The sequence below is a fragment of the Vulpes lagopus genome, chromosome 9 (genome assembly GCF_018345385.1).
Source record: "Vulpes lagopus strain Blue_001 chromosome 9, ASM1834538v1, whole genome shotgun sequence".
NCBI classification, from domain to species: domain Eukaryota; kingdom Metazoa; phylum Chordata; class Mammalia; order Carnivora; family Canidae; genus Vulpes; species Vulpes lagopus.
The window spans coordinates 2,730,910-2,750,171 of NC_054832.1; the positions used below are offsets into that span (position 1 = coordinate 2,730,910).

The following is a 19,262-nucleotide window of genomic DNA, read 5'->3' on the forward strand; positions in this document are numbered from 1 at the left end:
AGACTTTGCGGACACTTGGAGAAGAGGCAGACGCTCCCCAGAGGTTGCTGATGAGATGACGCCACTTCGCCATCACAAGCAGAAAACGTGTGAGACTGGAGCCTAGCGCTTCGGGTTGGGGAGCGAGCATCCTCGAGAGGCCTCAACCAGCGAGGCTCCATGAGTGAGTGAGTCTACTACTTTATTTATTTATTAAAGATGTTATTTATTTATTCATGAGAGACAGAGAGAGGCAGAGACCTAGGCAGAGGGAGAAGCAGGCTCCATGCAGGGAGCCCGATACGGGACTCGATCCCAGGACCCTGGAGTCACGCCCTGAGCTGAAGGCAGACGCTCAACTGCTGAGCCACCCAGACGTCCCTAGTACTTTTTTTTTTTTTTAATAACAAAGTACGATCCAATGATTTTTAGTATATTCGGAGTGAATGCAACCATCACTGTGACCTCTGTTACCATGGTAATTGGAGCAGTTGCACATGGCAATTAAAGAGTATTTAGTGGGGGCGCCTGGGTGGCGAGGTTGGTTAAGTGTCCAACTCTTGGTTTCTGCTCAGGTCGTGATCTCGGGGTCACAGGATCCAGCCCTGAGTTGGGGCTCCGTGCTCAGCTCGGAGTCTGCTTAAGACTGTCTCTCCCTCTGCCCCTGCCCCAACCCCCTGCTCTTTCCCTCTAAAATAAATAAATAACTTATTTTTTATGAAGTACACTTTAAATTTTGTGATGCACAGTAGTCCCAACTGCTCTCACTGTGTGCACACGCGGGCAGAAGCAGCATACGTACACGTGGACAAGAAGCAGCACACGTGAAGGGCGACACCACGCTTGATATTGGTGGCTGCAGGGATAGTGAACACTAGGGGTGCCTGGCTGGCTTGGTCGGTAGAGCGTGCGAGTCTTGATGTTGGGGCTGTCAGTTTGAGCCCCATGATGGGCATAGAGATTACTCAAAATCTTTAAAAAAAAAAGACTACTAAAATGTATTTATATTTTATACAACTATAATGAGTTACTGACAACGTAAAAACATTATGTTAAAAATATTTCAGTCTTCTCTAATTTTGACATAAAATTTTGATCTTCGTTGATGAATTAGCTTTCCGTTTGATAGAACATTTGAAGTAGAATCCACACAACAGAAACAAAATGATTGCCTTATAAACAAATGAAAATATTATCAAATTCTTTATTGTTTACAATGCCTTTAATGCGTACTTTGGTGAAAGCACATTCAAATGTGTGACTCTGGATGCAGTCACATCTTATTTCTTTTTTTTTTTTTTTTTAAGATTTTATTTATTTATTCATGAGAGACACACAGAGAGATAGAGACAGAGACACAGGCAGAGGAAGAAGCAGGCTCCATGCAGGGAGCCCGACTTGGGACTCGATCCCGGGACCCCGGGCTCACACCCTGGGCCAAAGTTTGCGCTGGGCTGCCCCACATAGTATTTCTGACTTCCCACACCAGTGTTGTTGATGGTGGTACTGGTCTGCACGCTGTTACTGGTCCACAGGCAGATAAGTCCAGGCATTAAGAGCTTAGAGACTTTCATAGCAATTTGACAGTCGTTTTATGTCCTTTAAATCTAATAATAAAAAATCAGGGCTTGTATTTCTGTATGTCTCTGCTTTAAAAAAAATCTCATTTGTTTCTAAAAATTCATTTTTATTGCCTTTTACAAAAATACCAGTCTAGAATAGAATGGAAGAAAAAAGAGCTGTCCCTTTTGGACAGGCAGTTTGGAAACCCTGCTCTAGGTCATCGAGAACGGGTGCAGGCTAAGGGCGCGATGGAGCAGAAACTTTGAAACCAGAACGCGGGAGAGAAAAAGCAAAGCTGATGAGATAGGACAGGTGGCAAGTCTTCACTGGCCTGGCCGTCTGTTCACCTTGCAGATGCTGGAACGTGGGCAGCCCTCTGTGCTGAGCATGACCCCCCACAAAAGCTGCCAGGAGGACATTGCTTTAGCGGGAATTTAATACTGATCAAAGCAATGGAAATGACTTTTGTCCAGCCCACCATAGGAACGGGTCTGGGGGAGCCCCTGCAACTGCACCATCTTGGCCAAACCAGGATGTGCTGTCTGTTCACCCCAGGGAGAAGGCGAGGGACAGCCTCTCCTGGACTCTGTCCTGGTCGCCCCCACTGCTGTGGGAGGCCAAGGAGCTCAGTCACTGAGAACACAACTTGGGAGCTACACAAGCTGGGTTCGAACCCTGTCTCTGCCACTTACTTTGCTGGGTAGACTGGAGCTGGGTAGTCATCACCTTCTGGCCTCAGTTTATCCATGTGGAAAATGCTCTTAATGGAACTTATGCGAGGACTTGTGACAATTAAATGAGATAAGCAATGGTTTGGGGCAGAATTTCCCAGAGATCGTAGACCTTTTCTTTTCTAGAGGCTGGTGCGGGGCAGTAGCAGGTGCAGGGTATGTGGGTGCTCTGGATGGGTGCTAATGGAGTCCTAGCTGTTTTCCAGACCAAAGGGGGGCATTTCAGGTTAGGAAGCTGGGGAGTTGTCCCCATCCTGGACCTGCTGAGCACGTACAGCGAAGGGGTTTCCCCTCTGTGTGCTGGGGGAGGGGTTGTGAGTACCGGGAAGTGGGTGTGCAGCCCAGACCTGGGGGCAGTATCCCTAAGAGAGCCCCATAGGTGGGCTCCTGTGTTCGCTGCTAGCCCCTTGGGCTGAGCCTTTGGATGGGGCCTGGAAGAGGTCCAGCTAGTGTCCTCTGTATCAAAGGGACCTGGAACACCATGGTGGGGCGAGGAGTAGGGAGATCTGTGAGAGCAGGAGTGGCCGGGGCATCCCCAGCACCAGCTGAGGATGGACCCACACCTGGGGCAAATTGTTCACATGTCCCCTCAAGAGAGGTGTGCCCACTGCGGGTGCCACTGGGGGGACATGACCCCACCTCCCTCCCCCTTGGAGGTGTTAATAGTCCCACAGTCCTACATCCCTATGTTAAATTCCCGTGGGGAAAAAAAAAAACATAAATTCCCGTGGAAAGTGAAATTTCAAACATACAGTAAAACCTGCATAAATAGCCTAGTAATCCTGGAAGTCCAGAATGTTCCCTCTTGGGCAAGAAGCACATGGCGGTTGTGGCCCATCTTGCCCTTACACTGGCCAGACATTGAAGGAGGCGATCTGGCTTCCGGTCCCTCAAACTGTCCCTCCTTTGCCCTGCTTCCCCTTTGAGGGTCTTTCCTTTCCCTTCTGTTCTTGCAGCCTCCCCCTCTTCCTCTCCCCATTTTACAGATGAGGAAGTTGAGACTCAGAGAGGTAGAGTGGCCCTACCTAGGCCACCGAGGGAGCTGGGGTTTGCTCCGGGACAGACTCCTTTCTCTCTTCTGCAGCAGCGTGTCCCTCTTCCCTGACCAGTGTCTGGATTCAGGGCCAGCATGCCTGGGGGGCCATGTGGCACGCCCACATCTCCCAGAGGCACATGTTACTGGATCTACAAGTACCCCAGTCACCAGTCTCCTGGATCCTTCTTTTTCTCATTCAGTTTCTCCGTGTGGGTCTGCAGGTTGGTCAGTGCCACGATGCGGGCAATAATTTGGCTTTCGGTATCTCCTCGGTGACATCAGCTTCGTACCGTGCAGCCTCCTTACGGTGCCTCCACCCCCAGCCTTAGAGTGTATTTCTGTTTCCACTATGAGCAAGTCCCTCCTTGGGACAAGCCCTCATCAGCCCAGGGAGGTGGAAGGATGCTTTTCAGGGGGGAAGTGCTCCCAGGGTCTGTGCAGCTGCTTGGCCAATACACAGGAAGCCCTTCCTGAATGCCTCCCCCATAAGGTCAGTGCTCAGCCGGTCTGGCGCAGTGCAGGAAGGGGGAGAAGCCACGTGCTCTTGTGTGTTTTGTGTTTTGGAGTGTAGCAGAGGCCGCACAGGCAGAGGGAGGAGTGCATGCTTTGCAGCGGGAAAGACTGGCTTTGAGTTCCAGCCCTACTATCTGTCCCATGGCTTCCTTCTTTGTCACGGTTTTCTCAACAATGAAACGAGGACGATGTTGACATGTCCGTGCTGCAGGATTGCTGTGAGGTCTGGAGACCGTGGATACAGCATCTGACCCACACAGCCGAATAAAATCAGCTTTTGTTACCACCACGCTCCGGATGGTCCTTTGAATACCCCCTCCATGATCAAGATTAACAATGACCCGCACAGTCATGCCATCGCTAATCAATAACCCTTGTTGAGGGTACATTGTGCCAAGCACTCTGCTGAGTGTTTTCACAAGAATGGTTCATTTTCTCCCCACAACAACCTGATGTTGGTTCTCTATAAGTTCTATTAGCGATGAGCAATGACGTAATGCAACTTGCTCGGCCTCGGACCCCGGCGAACAGTTGTACTTGAGCCTGGGCCTGCTCCATTGTCATGGAGCCTGAACCTGAGCTCCTAGGCACCACCAAGTATGCTCAGGGGGCAGGGGGGGGGGGGCCTCTGTTGGACAACCTGCTGCTCATTTCCTATGTCTACCTTTTCTCCTCTTTGTGTGTTTGCACCATTTCTTTCTCTCGTCCTTTCCGGATTCTCTGCTTTTATTTAGCAGAAGAATAATCAAAGCTGCCCTCAAGAGCCGCAGTTTTGAATGCGCCCTGGCGAGGTTGAGGAAGTCCGACGTGCCAGTTACCTATGGCTGTGTAACTATGCCAGAATCCAGAGGCTTAAAACCACAAGTATTTCATTTGCTCATGATTCTCTGTTTGGCCCAAAGCTGGTGCAGCTCCATAGTTGTGCTGGTCTCTCTGGGTCTCTGGCGGCCACGGCTGGCTGAACACTTGACTAGGGCTGGGTGGTCAGGCACAGCCTCACCCACGTGTCTGGCAGGTGGCAGGTGGCAGCTTTGCCAGCCAGGGTGGTTCCGTGCTCTTCCATGCGGCCTCCTCACCAGGCGTGCTTAGAAGGTGATGAGAAAGCCTCACCATCTCCTGCAGCTTCGGCTCAGGAGTCACACAGCATCCGTGGGGACACATTTTACTGTGGCCAAAGCAAGTCACAAGACCCATCCACATTCAAGGGGTGAATGACTAGATCCCCTCTCTTGCGGGAAGCAGCGTCAAGGAGTTGGTGGCATTTTTGGTCCATCACACAAAGCACCCCCGCTGGCTGCCCGCAAAGACACCCCCACTGTAATCCCCTCTGTCCCTTGGCTCCCTTCCCTCACTCCCACTCCCTGCTTCTACTTGAAAGATCAGTTTCTCACATCCCAGCACCCAAAGCTGCATCCAGTCTCTCCACAAGTATCTCATCATGTGCCAGGGACCCACAAGTGAACAAAGTCCCTGCTTTAATGAATCTCGCGCTCCGGGAGAGGGACATACAATAAAGAAATAAATGAGTACCCAGGGTAGGGCTGTGGACAATAGGCGCTTTGGAGAACAACAGAGCAGAGCAGGACGTGGGGGTGGGGAGTGTGTGTGAAAGCACCCAGGCTGGTGGGTGGTGCCTAGGACATACTGAGAGGTCACCAGGCTTCGGAGGTGGTGGCCTGTAAGCCTGAACAAGTGAGGGAGTGACAAGTTCCAAGCAGGGGGAAGGGAGCTCCAGGTGGAGCCGAGGTGGTGCATACAAAGGCCCTGGGGCTCATTCACATTCAGAGACTCGCTTCCTCACCAACTTCCATGTCCTTGAAAAAAAAAACCAACCGTCAATAACCGTAACACAGTTCATTAAAGAACCATAAAAACGAGTATAGTAGAGCTCTTGCTAAGTGAAATTGTGGTCTTTACCTGCTTCTGTCCTAAGCAGAGTCAGATTACAGCTGCTGAGCGCAGAACGCTTGGGCTACCTTTCTGGGCTGCAGGGAGTTCACCTCTCAAAAGGCCTGTGAGCCCGACCTGCCCCCTGGCTTGACCTGCCCCCTGGCTTGCGGTGACGATCAAAGGGACACCAGAAAAAATGAAAGTTGCTCTGCTTCTGCTTTCACTTCCTACCGCAAGGTTGTCTTTTTTTTTTTTTTGTAAGAACACAAATCAGATATTACTTCCTGCCCGAAACCCTGCAAAGCTCCCTGCTGCCTGGAGAGCCTCGGCCGGCCCCTGAGGCACCTGGCGCAGCCCCTGGGCGCGTGCATGCACCCTCTGCACCCCCCGCGCCCCGGGGCTCCAGCCGCCTTCGGGGGGCGGCCTCGGTGCAGCCCTGGTGCCCCCGCGAGCCTCAGTTTCCCCGTGCGCAGGGCCCAGGGCACCTAAGCGCTCGGGGTGGGCGAGGCCGCGGGGGTCCGGGCTGGAGCGCGGCGGGCCTGCGGGGTCAGCGCGGGTCTCCCCGAGGTCGGGCCCCCCCGCCCCGCTGCAGAGTGCCGCCGGGGGCCCCCCCGGGACGTCCTGCTCGGCGGGCCGCGCCTCCCTCCCGCGACCCCGCGACCCCGCGACCCCGCCCGCGCGCAGCCCCCAGCGGCCCCGGAGGTGGGAGCCGAGCCCCTACGGCGGGCTGGGCATGCGCGGGCCGCCGGGCGCATGCGCGGTCTCCCTCCACCCCCCCCCCCCGCGAGGGCGGAAGCTCGGCTCCGGGACGCGGCGGGGCGCAGGCGCGCGCAGGGGCGGGGGCGCGCAGGCGCGGGGGCGCGCGCCTCACCGGTCGGCGCGCACGCGCGGCCCGCGCCGACGCAGCACGGCCCCGAGGGCGCAAGCCCGCCGCCGCCGCCGCCGCCGCCGCCGGGCCGGGACCGCTGTGCGCCCGCGGCGTGAGGCGTGGGAGGGAGCGCGGCGCCGCCTCGCCGTGGTCCGCCGTCGCCTCCCGGCGCCCCGCGCGGTCCGAGTGAGTGCGGGGCCGGGGCCGGGCCGGGCCGGGGCGGGCGGGCGGGCGGGCGGGGGCTGGGCAGGGCCGCGGCGCGCGGGCGGGGGCCGAGCGGGGCGACCAGCCGGTCCCGGCGGCGGATGCGGCGGATGCGGCCCCCCCGACCCCCCCGACCCCGCGCGGCCCGGGAGCCCGAGAGCCCGAGGATGCGGGGAGCACGAGGGAGGGGCCCCGGGAGGACGGCGGCGCGGCGGACGGGGCTGGGGGGAGGGGGCGGGGGAGGGGGCGGGTTCTGCGGGGCCTCGGGAGGGCCGGGGGGCCGGGGGGCCGGGGCGCGGGGGGCGCGGGGGGCGCGGGGGGCGCGGGGGGCCGCCTCCCGGGAGCGGGCCGCCAGCCTCAAAAACAAAAGGGGGGAGGAGGAGGAGGAGGAGGAGGAAGAGGGAAATCCTTGGGGACCCCGGGGGGGCGGCCGGGCCCGGCCCCAGGACCCGTCGGGGGCAGGGCGGGGCGGGCCTCGAACCGGGCCCGGCCCGCTCGCCTTCCGCCGCCGGCGCCCCGCTTAGGGCGTCCCCGCGCTGCTGTGGGCGACCGCCCGGGAGACCGGGTTGCCGACTGCGCCTCCCAAGTTTCCCCTCTGCCCGGCCCAGCCCGCGGCTCTGCTGCCGGCCTTGCTGTTCCTTTCTCTCTCTCTCTCTCTCTCTCTCTCTCTCTCTCTCTCGGTTTCTTTCTTTCTCAGGAGGACCGTGTGTGTGTGTGTTATTTGCTCTTTTTTTTTTTTTTTTAATTGTAGGATTTAGCTTAACGCACTAAGGGTAGAAAGACATTTTTTTTTTCTTGTCCCCTTTTTTTCTTCTTGAGTCATTTCAACAGTGTCTCATTCTTGCATACTTAGCCTGCAGCTGGGTTTTTGGCAGCGAGACTAAGATAATAGTAATATTGTAGTGATGATGGGAACTGGTTGAAATCCGTTCAAGCCGAAGGCGGTGTTCAGAATTTGGGGATCTGTGTGCCCAAGACGACCATCCCCGGGGGATTCTTGCGTAAAATGTAAACATTTTCACGGTTGGAAAAACAGGCCGTTCGTCACTTGTTTGAAATGAAATGCCAGAGCCTCACCCTTCATATTTTATTTGAAGATCTGGTGGTGAAAATAGTCTTCTCTTGGGCACCGTTGGGCTGCGGACAGCTGGCCGCCAGTGGGCTCCTCTGAACACCTGAAAGGTGCCGGCGAAGTGGTGGAAAGATACATGATAATAAATTCGCAGTCTGCCTTATTTTTGCCGAGGTGCAACGTAGGGTAGCTTTTTCCTGCACCCTGCAACATTTAAACACAGGAAACTTGCAAAGAAAGTTTGTGTTGCAGCGTCTTTACCAAGTACATTGTTTTATATTTGTGGCTTTCCTTGGAAGGGGGAAGTACTACCGAGCCTACCGCTAGTGTCTTGAATACTTTTGTGTGCGAAGCGTCGTCGTCGTGTACTGATGTTGAAACAGCAAGTATTACGGATTCTCTAAGTAGTGTCTTCCCGGTGATTATCGAATCATCCAGCTTAGTCGTGAGAACTGGGGGAAAAAAAAGATTGTTTAGAACACCTCGTTGTCTTTTAAAAGGTCCCAGACTCAACCGAAGATGTGAGTATGTGCAGTGAGTAGAAGGACCCGTAGAAGCACATTGTTCAGAGGTGATCATCAAGAAGCAAGTCCTTGGATAAAGACGTTGAATCCAAAACGTAGTAATTAGGGCTTGGGGCAAACAGTACTGGGGCAGAGCCCTAGGGGAGAGAGGACTGCAGCCTCTTTTCAGGCCTGCAGTCCCCTGAGGGTGAATTGTATTAGATTAGGAGCGAAGCCCCATGAGTGCAGCGGTGATGGTGTCTGGGGAAACCAGAAGTTAGGAACTGCAGTGAGGATCCTTATGTTTCTAACTTAAAACAGTTTCTTCAGCACTCCATGCTTACTGTTGGAAATTACAGAACTTAATGTCCCAATTCTTAAAATTGGAATTGGGTTCTTGAACAAATCACATAACTTTTCTCGCCAGGAAGTTGGAGAAATTGTTTAAATAACAAAATTGTGTTCTTAAAGATAGCCCCTTTAAAAAGATACTGATTAGTTCCCACAGAGAAAAATATTCTATAGTGTATTCCGTGTACCGTATATATTCTATAGTGTAGTAAAGAATAGTTTTGAAAATTATGGTTCTATTTTGGGTGTTAGTTTTGAGTTAGAGAAGTAGGATCTTCATATCTCTAAAGATTTTATGGAAAATATTTTTCCTGTATTTTTCAGAGTCTTGATTTTGAGAAAATATTTGTCTTAAGGGTAACACAACAAAAGATGAGATTCAAAGTCTTAGTACGTAAATCTTTAACTTTTGAAATGAAACATTTTCAGTTTAGACAGTTTTTCAGCTAAGATATTATTTTAAATTTCGATATAAAAAATAAATTTCGATATAATTGAAAGTACTATTATTTTTATCATTTGTGAAATGAGGTGCTTTTTTTTGCTGGTAAATCAGTAAAGTTTAGTTTCTGTAGTAGAAACTTATTTAAGGACTTACTTTCATTACTGTATCTCTTTACTAAAATCCCTTAAATAGCAAAAAATTGATGTGGGGGTCTTTGAGAATTTTTACTGATGCCTATATAAATTATTTAAAGTGCAGAATTTAGAAACTTGGGCAAAGTAAATGATCTTATTGGACTCAATAGTAATAAACTTCAGGAAGTGTGTGAATGCAGTAAGCATTCAAGTACGAAGTTGCTTCTCTGTCCTTGGAAGGATTCTTGGTGGAGAAGGATGAGAGCAGCTCTAGCCCATGTTTGGGTGTACCTGTGTTTCACTGCCTCAGCCAGTTACATTAAGTTGTTTTTACCTGTCTTCTGAAAACCATGTTTAGTAGTGGATTATTTGAACCGTTGATGGCTTTTTCTCTCTACTAACATTTTGGCAAGGTTTTTTTTCCCCCCTTCATTTCATAACTACCAAAAGGCAACCTAGTGTAGGAGAAATGAAATTCCTATCTACCACTTTCTCGAATTAATTTCTAGGAATTGTGCCAAATCTTACCATTCAGAACTGCATAAATGTGTTTCTGATTATAAAGTAGTAGAACCCCCTCTCTTCCTATCTATAACAATTGCACTGCTTTTTTTTTGCCAGGCTCTTTGATGGAAATAAAATTCAGATAGGCATATGTGATTCAACTTTTACTTTAGATAGGATTTTTAGCAAATGGTGTTAGTTTTAGTTTGATTTGCATAAACACTAATGAAATGGTTTTTAGAGGAAAGTATGAAATAGATGTTTTCGCCTGAGTGGCAGTATTGCCACTTTTTAGCACTTGAAAGCCTCTGAGAAGAAAACTAGTAGCCTCATCACAAAGTTTACCTATTTTTCAGGACATGAAGGTATTTCCTTACAAACCTTGTATTTAATTAAAATAATCCTGCCCAGGGGATCCTTGGGTGGCTCAGCGGTTGAGCACCTGCCTTCAGCCCAGGGCGTGATCCTGGAGTCCTGGGATCGAGTCCCACGTCGGGCTCCTTGCATGGAGCCTGCTTCTCCCTCTGCTTCTCTCTCTGTGTCTTTCATGAATAAATAAATAAAATCTTTCAAAAAAAAAATAATCCTGCCCAGATCTTATTGATACACACTGCTGTTTATCAGAACAAGAAAAATGACTAAAGTTTTACATGTGAATGTTATCCACTGATAGGGAAGAAATGTAACCTGTGTGGGTACTGTGTGTTGTTAGTAAGTGTCACTGCCTTTTTACCAATAAATTAAATCTGGTAGATAAAACGTTCCAGACCTGAGCTGATGGGTTTCATGCTTTATCTCCTTTACTCCTCGCAAGAACCGTAGAGTTATGCTATTTATATCCTCATTTTACAGATGGAACACTGGAAGTTTGGAGTTAAGAGGCGCTTGCCATGGGTCTCTTGGGCCACCAGGGGCAGATCCTGGGTTCGCCAGGTCTCCTGGACTTTGTGTAGTTTCCAGGGCTAGGGAAGCAGTAGTCTCACAGATCTTAACCCAGGCTTCTGAAGGGGGAGTGACTAGCATGCAAGTGTAATTACTATGTCTGGGAAAGTTTAAATAATTATATTTTCTATTTGAATCTGACACTTTCATATCATGAAGTTATGATCAGGCTGACATGGTATAGGTAAACATTTTAATGAACATAAACCAAAATTGTTTAATTGTTTTTAATTAATTTAGAATTAGTTAAATGAAAGTATGTAATGCATGGTGCAGTGATTGATGGTTTTTATTTGTTAAAGGATGTGCTTTAATAAACCTCTACATTTACAGTTTTTTCATTGGTGACTTTTTTGGGGTGGTGGTATCAATGTTTATGAATATAGTTTTGTGGGAAGCAAGGAGTAATGTGAGGGAAAAGTAAATTGTACATTTCTCATACAGGTTTAATCCCCTTGTAGTAAATCCTAGAATTTATAATCTCTAACACATTGCTGCTCTATAAGCGTTTCTGAAGTGAATGTGCTCATTCTCACTGATTTAGAATTTTCCATCGTGCTTTTAAGCACTCTGTATTCCTTTATTTGGGGCCAGTGGACCAAAACCAAGGTTCAGAAGAACCTGAAAAGTTGTATCTTTGGGCTGTCTGTGCCTAGGATCTCCTTTCTGCCTCCATATTCTTTCTTAAAAGTCTTGCCATCTGGTGCTTTGGATTCTGCTGTGAATGGTAGGTGCTTGTTGGGTCTACTTGTGACCAAAGCACCATGTGTTTGTCTTTGATGGATTGAAGAAAGAGCTGAAATGGTTTTATACATTCCATATGGGTAGTGCATTGTGTGTCTTTTTATAGAATATATGCAGCACGAGGGCAGAGACTTTGTTTTACACACTATGGCATCCCCAGTGTCTGACACAAATAATATTTATTGAATGAAAGAATCTTAGGCTCATTAATTGTTGGAGAACTTACTGCATCAGTCAGCAATCTACTCTTTTGTTTGCCTTGGTAAAGAACCTTACTTAAAAACCAGTTAGGACTTGATACCAGGGAAAGTCTTGGATTATCTGTCTCTCTACCTTTGCTTTATATTAGATTACAAATTTCGTCAAATTTGAGCTGGGAAAAAAAGGCATTTCTCTGTCCCTTTACAGTTTCAAATATTTTTTTCTAGAAATTGATTTTGTGGGAATTGGTCATGTGTTTGTTAGGACTCTGAAGACGTAGGAAGTTGCTCAAGGTGGCACAAAATGAGTGAGATTTATCAAAGATCCTTGAGGACTGACCTAGAAGCTCTAAGACATCTTTTACTAATCAGTTGGATTCATCATGTACTTTACAGGGGTTTTACATTATGCCCTGAAACGACTTTGTTTTTTTTTATTTTAAAGATTTTATTTATTTATTCATGAAATACACATAGAGAGAGAGAGAGAGAGGCAGAGACAAGGCAGAGGGAGAAGCAGGCTCTATGCAGGGAACCTGACGCGGGACTTGATCCTGGGTCTCCAAGATCATGCTCTGGGCTGAAGGCAGCGCTAAACCACTGAACCACACAGGCTGTCCCCTGAAACTACTTTTAAAAATCTGTCTTCGGAACACGGTAGTGCCAGTTCTACGACACGCCAGGTTTTGCTTTGATCTGCTGAGTGTCTTTTACTGTTACGTTGTTCAGAGAGAATGTTTTGAGTGACAGATCACTTACCATCACTCAGGCAAGAAAAGTGAGTATTTGGGTAAGAAAAAAGTAGTTTGTCTTGCTTATTGTGAAGGGAAACACTTGAATACACACACACACACACGCACATGCAGTCCAGTTAACTGATTGTTGCTAGTGGATATCAAAGTACGGCTGCATCACTATCACTTGGAACTAGTTAGAAATGCGTGTGCTTGTGCCCCACCTCTGACCTCCTGAATCAGACTCTGGGGGTGGGGCCAGCCGTCTGTTTTAACAGGCTGTACAGGAGCCTTTGTTGCATGCTAATGTCTGTGAACCACTAGTTTAGAGTGTTTTAAGAGAAATGCAAGTCATAGCAGGCAAAAATCAGTTGTAAATGGCAGAGGTATGTGTATGGCTTCTGACCACTTAGATTTGCTAATGAGATTGCTGTCACTTCAGTACTCTTAAATATTTTTCAGGATTTTTAGAGTCTTGGGAAGACCTCACAACTAATTTTGTTTAGGGATTTTGAATGTTTTATGCTGAGATCATTTAATGCTTTTAAATCTTGGTTTGTATTTTAAATAGTAATTTTGCATTGAAATAGCAATTTGTATGACCCCTGGACTTGTGGCTTTTGGCAAATAGCAGGAAAGTGTGTACTTGTGGGTGCTTAAGGCACATGTTCCCTGATGGTTTTGTTTTGGTGCTGAGAAATTGGCTTGCTTATACTAGAGTCAGGATGATTTCCAAGTCTTGGGGTGACTACTAAAGCAGTATTGTGTGAGTTGATACTTTGCCTAGCGTTAAAGTCGTATCTAAATTTAATAAATTTTTAAATAAGGTTTTATTTACTTATAAGAGACACACACACACAGAGGCAGAGACATAGGCAGAGGGAGAAGCAGGCTCCCTGCAGGGACCCCAATGTGGGACTCAATCCCAGGACCCCGGGGTCATGACCTGAGCCGAAAGCAGACACTCAACCGATGAGCCACCCAAGCGACCCTAAATTTAATACATTTTGTTTTGCCTTTGTCCTTTATTTTTTCCCTAAGAGCAGAGCTAGATAAAAGTGTACATAGATGGGATTGGTGTTGTGTCTACTTTCTACTGTCTTATGCAGAGTTGGATGCACCTGTTGGCAAATAGAGTATTGTCAGCTCAGGGACAAGGACTGTATTTTCCTGTGGTTATCTGTGGGTCCTTCACAGCTTCCTCCTACTAGGATAGGGGGTTGGCCCTCAGTAATTTGTTTAATGATTGAAGAAGAGTGTGTGTTCCTGCTGAGAGGGCTTTGTGGTCTTTAAGTATATGAAAGTTGTTACAAAGGCAGAGAAGGAGAATCAGGGATACACAGTGGATTTGAGTGTACTATAATCTCAACACGGGGTATAAAGGGTGTTCCCATGTACCTCCTCTGGCCTCCAACCAGGCTTGGATTTAATAGTGCAGCTCTGTGATGGAGAAAGTAAACAGGATGAGCTGGTGGGAAAAGTGATCTGTAACAGTTTCTTTCTCCTTACATTGGTCAAGTGAAGTTCAAGTTGTAGTTTACAGTCACAGACCATAACCCCCATTAAATGTATGACAGGACGCCTGCCTGGGAGCAGCTTCTCAGTAACTGGCTCTCCTGTTGGTCTCCTCCACCCTGGGTGCTGCAGCCACCGACCCGCTTCACTCTGATTACTGCTTCAGCCCCTCTGGTATCACGGCAGTCTCCCCGCCCGGCCCCTTCTGGTGGTTTCTGTCCTGTTGCTGCCTTGTGGTTTAAATAGCCTTTTCCTGGTTACAGTGAGGTTGCACATCTTTTTATACATTTATTGGCCATTGGGATTCACTCTTTTGTGAAGTGTCCATATTTTACTATTAGGTTATTTTTCAATTGATTTGTAGACTTTGTATATTCAGCACACAGGTTCTTTGTTGGTTATGTATTTTGCTACTGTCTCTTCCTGTCGTATGCAGTTTCACTGACTCATTGTTTGTTTGTTTGGTTTTTTTTTTTTTAATGAATAGAAGTTCTTAAGTTTAATTAGTGCCATTTATCAGTCTTTTTCTTTGTATACTTTTTGTGTCTTTCCCTGCCCTGAGGTCATGAACTGAGTCCTCATTTATTCTCTAAATGCTTTTAACCTTTAATTTTATGATTCTCTCCGAATTAGTTTTGGTATATGAAGGGATCTAGCTTCATTAACTTGTGGACATCTAGTTGCCCCAACACTGTTTATTGAAAAGAGCATCTTTTCCCCAACCTGCTGCAGTCCTACCTTTCTTGCAAATGGAAGGTCTGTGTATGTGCATCTGTTTTTGGACTCTCTTGGATTCTGCTGGTACTGCCCAGTTTAAGCTGCCTCGATTATTTTAGTTTTACAAATCTTATCTTACTGTGAAACTCTTCCCAGTTGGTCCTTTTTAAGCATCTGTTGGCTACCCTTGACCCTTTGCAGATCTCTATCTGTTTTAGACTCACTTGTTAACTTCCAAAAAATTCCTTCCTGATGTTCTTGGATTGACATTGAATGTGATCAGTGTGTGGAGAGTCGTTTCTTGTTTTGAGTTATTACAAATAAAACCTTTGAATAATTTTGTTCAAGGCCTCATATGAACATAGACTTTTATTTTTCCCCGAATTGTTGGCTCTAGCACTGTAATGACTGGATCATGTGGTAGGTGTATGTTTGGTATTTTAAAGAAAGTGTCAAACTGTGTTCTAGAATGGCTGAACCATTTTACATTCCTCCTAGCCTTGTGTGGGAGTTCAGTCACTCTGGATCATTGGGACAATACTTGGTATAGTTTTAGTCTTTTAGCTTTTTGGCCATTCTAATTGGTGTGTAATGGTCTTTCGTTGTGGTTTTACTTTGTTTCCCAAATACCTAATAACGTTGAGAATCTTTCCATGTCTTTGGTGTTTACACCTTTTGCCTATTACATTTTTTTTTCTTCTTGATGGGTTCTTTATATATTCTGGATACAAGTCTTTATCAGATGCATGCTGTGCTCTTTCCTCATGCTGTGGCTTGTTTTTGCATTCTCTCTTTTTTTAAAGATTTATTTTAGAGAGAGAGTGCATGTGGGGTAGGGAGAGAAGGGGCAGAGAGTAGAGGGAGAAAGAGAGTCCTGAGCAGACACCATGCTGAGCACAGAACCTGATGCGGGGCCCTATCCCATGACCCTAAGATCATGACCTGAGCTGAAACCAAGAGTTGGATGCTGAATTATGTCACCCAGGCGCCCATGTTTTTGCATTTTCTTAACAGGGCCTTAAGGGCAGAAGTTATAAATTTTGATGAAGAATCATTTATCAATTTGTTGTTTTATGGACTGTGCTTTTTTGGTGTCATAGTTCAGAAATCATTGCCTAATTCTAGGTCACAATGATTTTCTCCTGTGTTTTCCTCCACCCCCCTCTAAAAGTTTCCAGTTTTACATTTAGGTCTGTGAGTCATTTTGATATATTTTTTATTTGTAGTGTGGAATATTATTTGTAGGACTTTTAATTCTGATTATTTGTAGGATTCTTGAGGCATAGAATGAAGATGTAGCCCCTTCCAGAGAGCTTTTTTTTTTTTAATTGCTTCAGCCACCTTGGGGTCACCTTAAGCACCTTTTTTTTTTTTAAGATTTATTTTTTATTTATTTATGATAGAGAGAGAGAGAGAGAGAGAGAGAGGCAGAGACACAGGTAGAGGGAGAAGCAGGCTCCGTGCCAGGAGCCCGACACGGGACTCGATCCCAGAACTCCAGGATCGTGCCCTGGGCTAAAGGCAGGCGTGAAACCGCTGAGCCACCCAGGGATATCCGACCTTAAAGCACCTTAAAGGCTTGAGGTTTTTTGGACCACCCAATGCTGTAATTTTTCTGTAGAGATGATTTACTTCTGGTTTCTCTTATCTTGAGCTATGTAGCCTTTAGGGTCCTGCTTATTGAGGTAGGGTTTTTGGTTAGACACCCTGGGGGACCCAGCTTTTGATTCCTATTCCTCTTTCCCTACATTGTTGTAAAAATGAAAGTTAAGAATTTTCAAAATTAGCAAATGACTTCAAGGCAAAGGTAGATTCTGTTCTTGTTGATCTCTTTGGGTTCCTCATTTTACTTTAATTTTGGCCTGGTATTTCTTCATTTGTTTGTCAGTTTCTGGTTGATTTTTAAGATTTTTAAAGTATTCTGTCCATCTTTTTTAGGGTTTTTTTTGTTGTTGTTTTTTGTTTTGTTTTTTTTCAGGGGAAGAGTTGGGCCAGATAACATAGCTTGTATTTAAGGAGCCAGGGAAAATTCTTTTTCATTTCACTTCGGTGTTTAGAGTCTAGACTTGGATCTGTGTCCAAGTTGTTGCTAGTTGTTGCTAGCCATGTATGGCTATTTAAATTGAAATTAAATAAAATTAAATGTTCTCTTTGACGGTCGCACTAGCCCTAATTCAGGTGCTCAGTATGCACGTGTGGCTGGTGGCTTCCACATTGGACAGTGAAGAGATGGGACATTTTTATCATCACAGAGCTTTCTGTTCCACAGTGCTGGTCCGACTCTTGAAAACCCCATCAGGGATTTGCAATGGTATTTGGGTACTTTGGAGAACCGCTAATACAGGTGTCCTTGCTGCCCCAAGTTTGACTTTTATGGGGTCTGCCTGCCTGGAGCTGCAACACTGGACAGGTGGTTGACCCCTCTTTGATAGGCTTATCACGGAGCCTGTCTATAGGTGCGGTTTGAGTTCTCAGACTGGTATAGGTGGGATCATGGGATACTCTAGTGCGCCGAGCAGAAAACCACCAAGTGGGGATCCCTGGGTGGTGCAGCGGTCTGGCGCCTGCCTTTGGCCCAGGGCACGATCCTGGAGACCCGGGATCGAATCCCACGTCGGGCTCCCGGTGCCTGGAGCCTGCTTCTCCCTCTGCCTGTGTCTCTGCCTCTCTCTCTCTCTCTCTCTCTCTCTCTCTCTCTGTGACTATCATAAAAAAAAAAAAAAACCCACCAAGTGCTGATATTTAACTTATAAATATCTGCCTAGTGCTTAACTTTGGGTGTCTGTTTCATTTATGTCCTGTTTACAAAATAGCATTAACTAAAAAATTATCAAAGTAATATAAATACTATAAAGTGTAGTATCTGTGATCTTTGAGGCTCTGTGTGTAGTTCCTACGTGAGATGGTATACACATGTAAAATGCTAGTGCAGTTGACTCTTGAACAATGGTAGGATGCTAACCCTCCCCTCATACTTGAAAATCTTTAGTTAACACATATTTTGTATGTGTATTATATACTGTATTCTTATAAAAAGGTAAGCTAGAGGAAAGAGGATGTTAAGAAACTTATGGGAAAATACACTTACTGTGTGGCATGTATATAAAAAAATCTGTATGAGTGGACCTGGTTGTTCAAGAGTCAACAGTATTAAATACCCATTTTGTGTCTAAAGTAGTGTTAAGTCCCTGGGGGCCCAGGCAGGAGGGTAGTGATGTGGTCAGCATGCAATGTGATGCCCACAGTGATAGTGCTGTAGCAGAGTGCTCTGAGGACCTGGAGGGCATGTCTCCAGTCACGGTCAGGCTCAGAAGTCAGCAAACTTTCTCTGTTAAAGGTCGGATAGTAAATATTTCAGACTTTGCCGGCCACACAGGTCCTGTCACATAGCTTTTTTTTTTTTTTTTTTAAACAACCCTTTAAAAATGTAAAAACCTTTATTAGTCCAGAAACCTTACAAAAACGGGCAGTGGGACCAGGTGCTGTGACCTCTACAGGTCTGGCTGTCTGCAGGGATCTGTAGAAATTGAGTGGAAGGTGGGGATCAGGCAGGACCTTCCAGAGCACATGCCCCACGTAGAGATACAGGGCTGTGAGAGGCTGGGCTTTGTGCAACTGAATGTTTTTGCCAATGTTTAGGAGTACAGAAAGGGCTGGGTAGAGAAGGAGGTGGGGTTGATGCTGTCTGCAGGGTCACAGCCCTGTGTGGTTGGCTTTGACAGGAGCAGATTCATATGGCAGGCGGGTGGTTGCACTAGCACAAGGGTCAGTTGAGGCAGTGTTACAGTGAAGCACTTTAGGAGGGAGAGGAACTAAACCTTTGTCATTAAGGAAATGGCTGCCTGGTGTCTGTCGCTCAGCTAGTAAAGTGACGGGCAAAGTTCAGACGGTCCAATTTAACAGCCTGTGTTCTTTTAATTATACAATTACGTTGTACACACAAGTGAAGAAGGCCCTCATTAAGGGCATGACTGAGGAACTGCACAGAGGGTGATTTGAAGGCTGTTTCTGAGTCAGTCTCCAGGCTCTGACCAGGGAGGGAAGAGGCATGACCGAGAGAAGGGGTGTCAAGAGCAATCCCAGGATGGCTCCCAGATTTCTCCCTTGGTGAAATCCACGAAGATCCTTTTGTTTCTAAGTGCCTACTGATCAGATTGTTGCTTAAGGAGGAAATTCTCTCTCCTAGGTCCATGAACCCCAGAAATGGTAAGCTGAATTGTGTGTGTGCGCGCGCGCATGAGTTGTTTTCCTGGGGTAAGTGCGCTTGGACTTTCATCGTATTATCAAAAGTAAGCCTAACCCCAAGGGAGGGATGCACTCCTTGTTCGACTGTAGACTTCTGACACTCTGCACAGGTGTGAGGCTGTAAGGGAAGGTTAAGCATCTAAATCAAAGGACTTTTACTTTAACTGTAATACATCTCAGACTGTTACATCAAGTACAGACACATGGAGCTGTCACCTAAGCCCAGCTGTACCAACCAAACAGTGCCAACCAGCAACGGAGATGTCTCCCCTGGCCTCCCCTCCCCCTCCACAAGACAAAACAAGGCACAGTTTTGGTACTTAGAAGGTCAGCCAGATGTTTGGGACTCTGATTAGCATGGATGTTTCAGTA

The 19,262-nt window shown here is 47.1% G+C and overlaps 1 protein-coding gene across 13 annotated transcripts in view; it reads left to right on the forward strand.

The window, feature by feature from the left end:
- Positions 1–6,593: 6,593 nt before the first annotated feature.
- Positions 6,594–19,262, forward strand: part of PTK2 (protein tyrosine kinase 2) — a 262,540-nt gene continuing 249,871 nt past the window's right edge. For 8 of the 13 annotated variants that reach the window (XM_041769015.1, XM_041769017.1, XM_041769019.1 and 5 more), the window contains exon 1: positions 6,595–6,766. The gene's annotated coding sequence lies outside the window, so the exon portion shown is untranslated. Of the gene's footprint in view, positions 6,767–19,262 lie in introns of all 13 variants that reach the window. The other 5 variants (XM_041769011.1, XM_041769012.1, XM_041769013.1 and 2 more) reach the window with 2 other exon arrangements.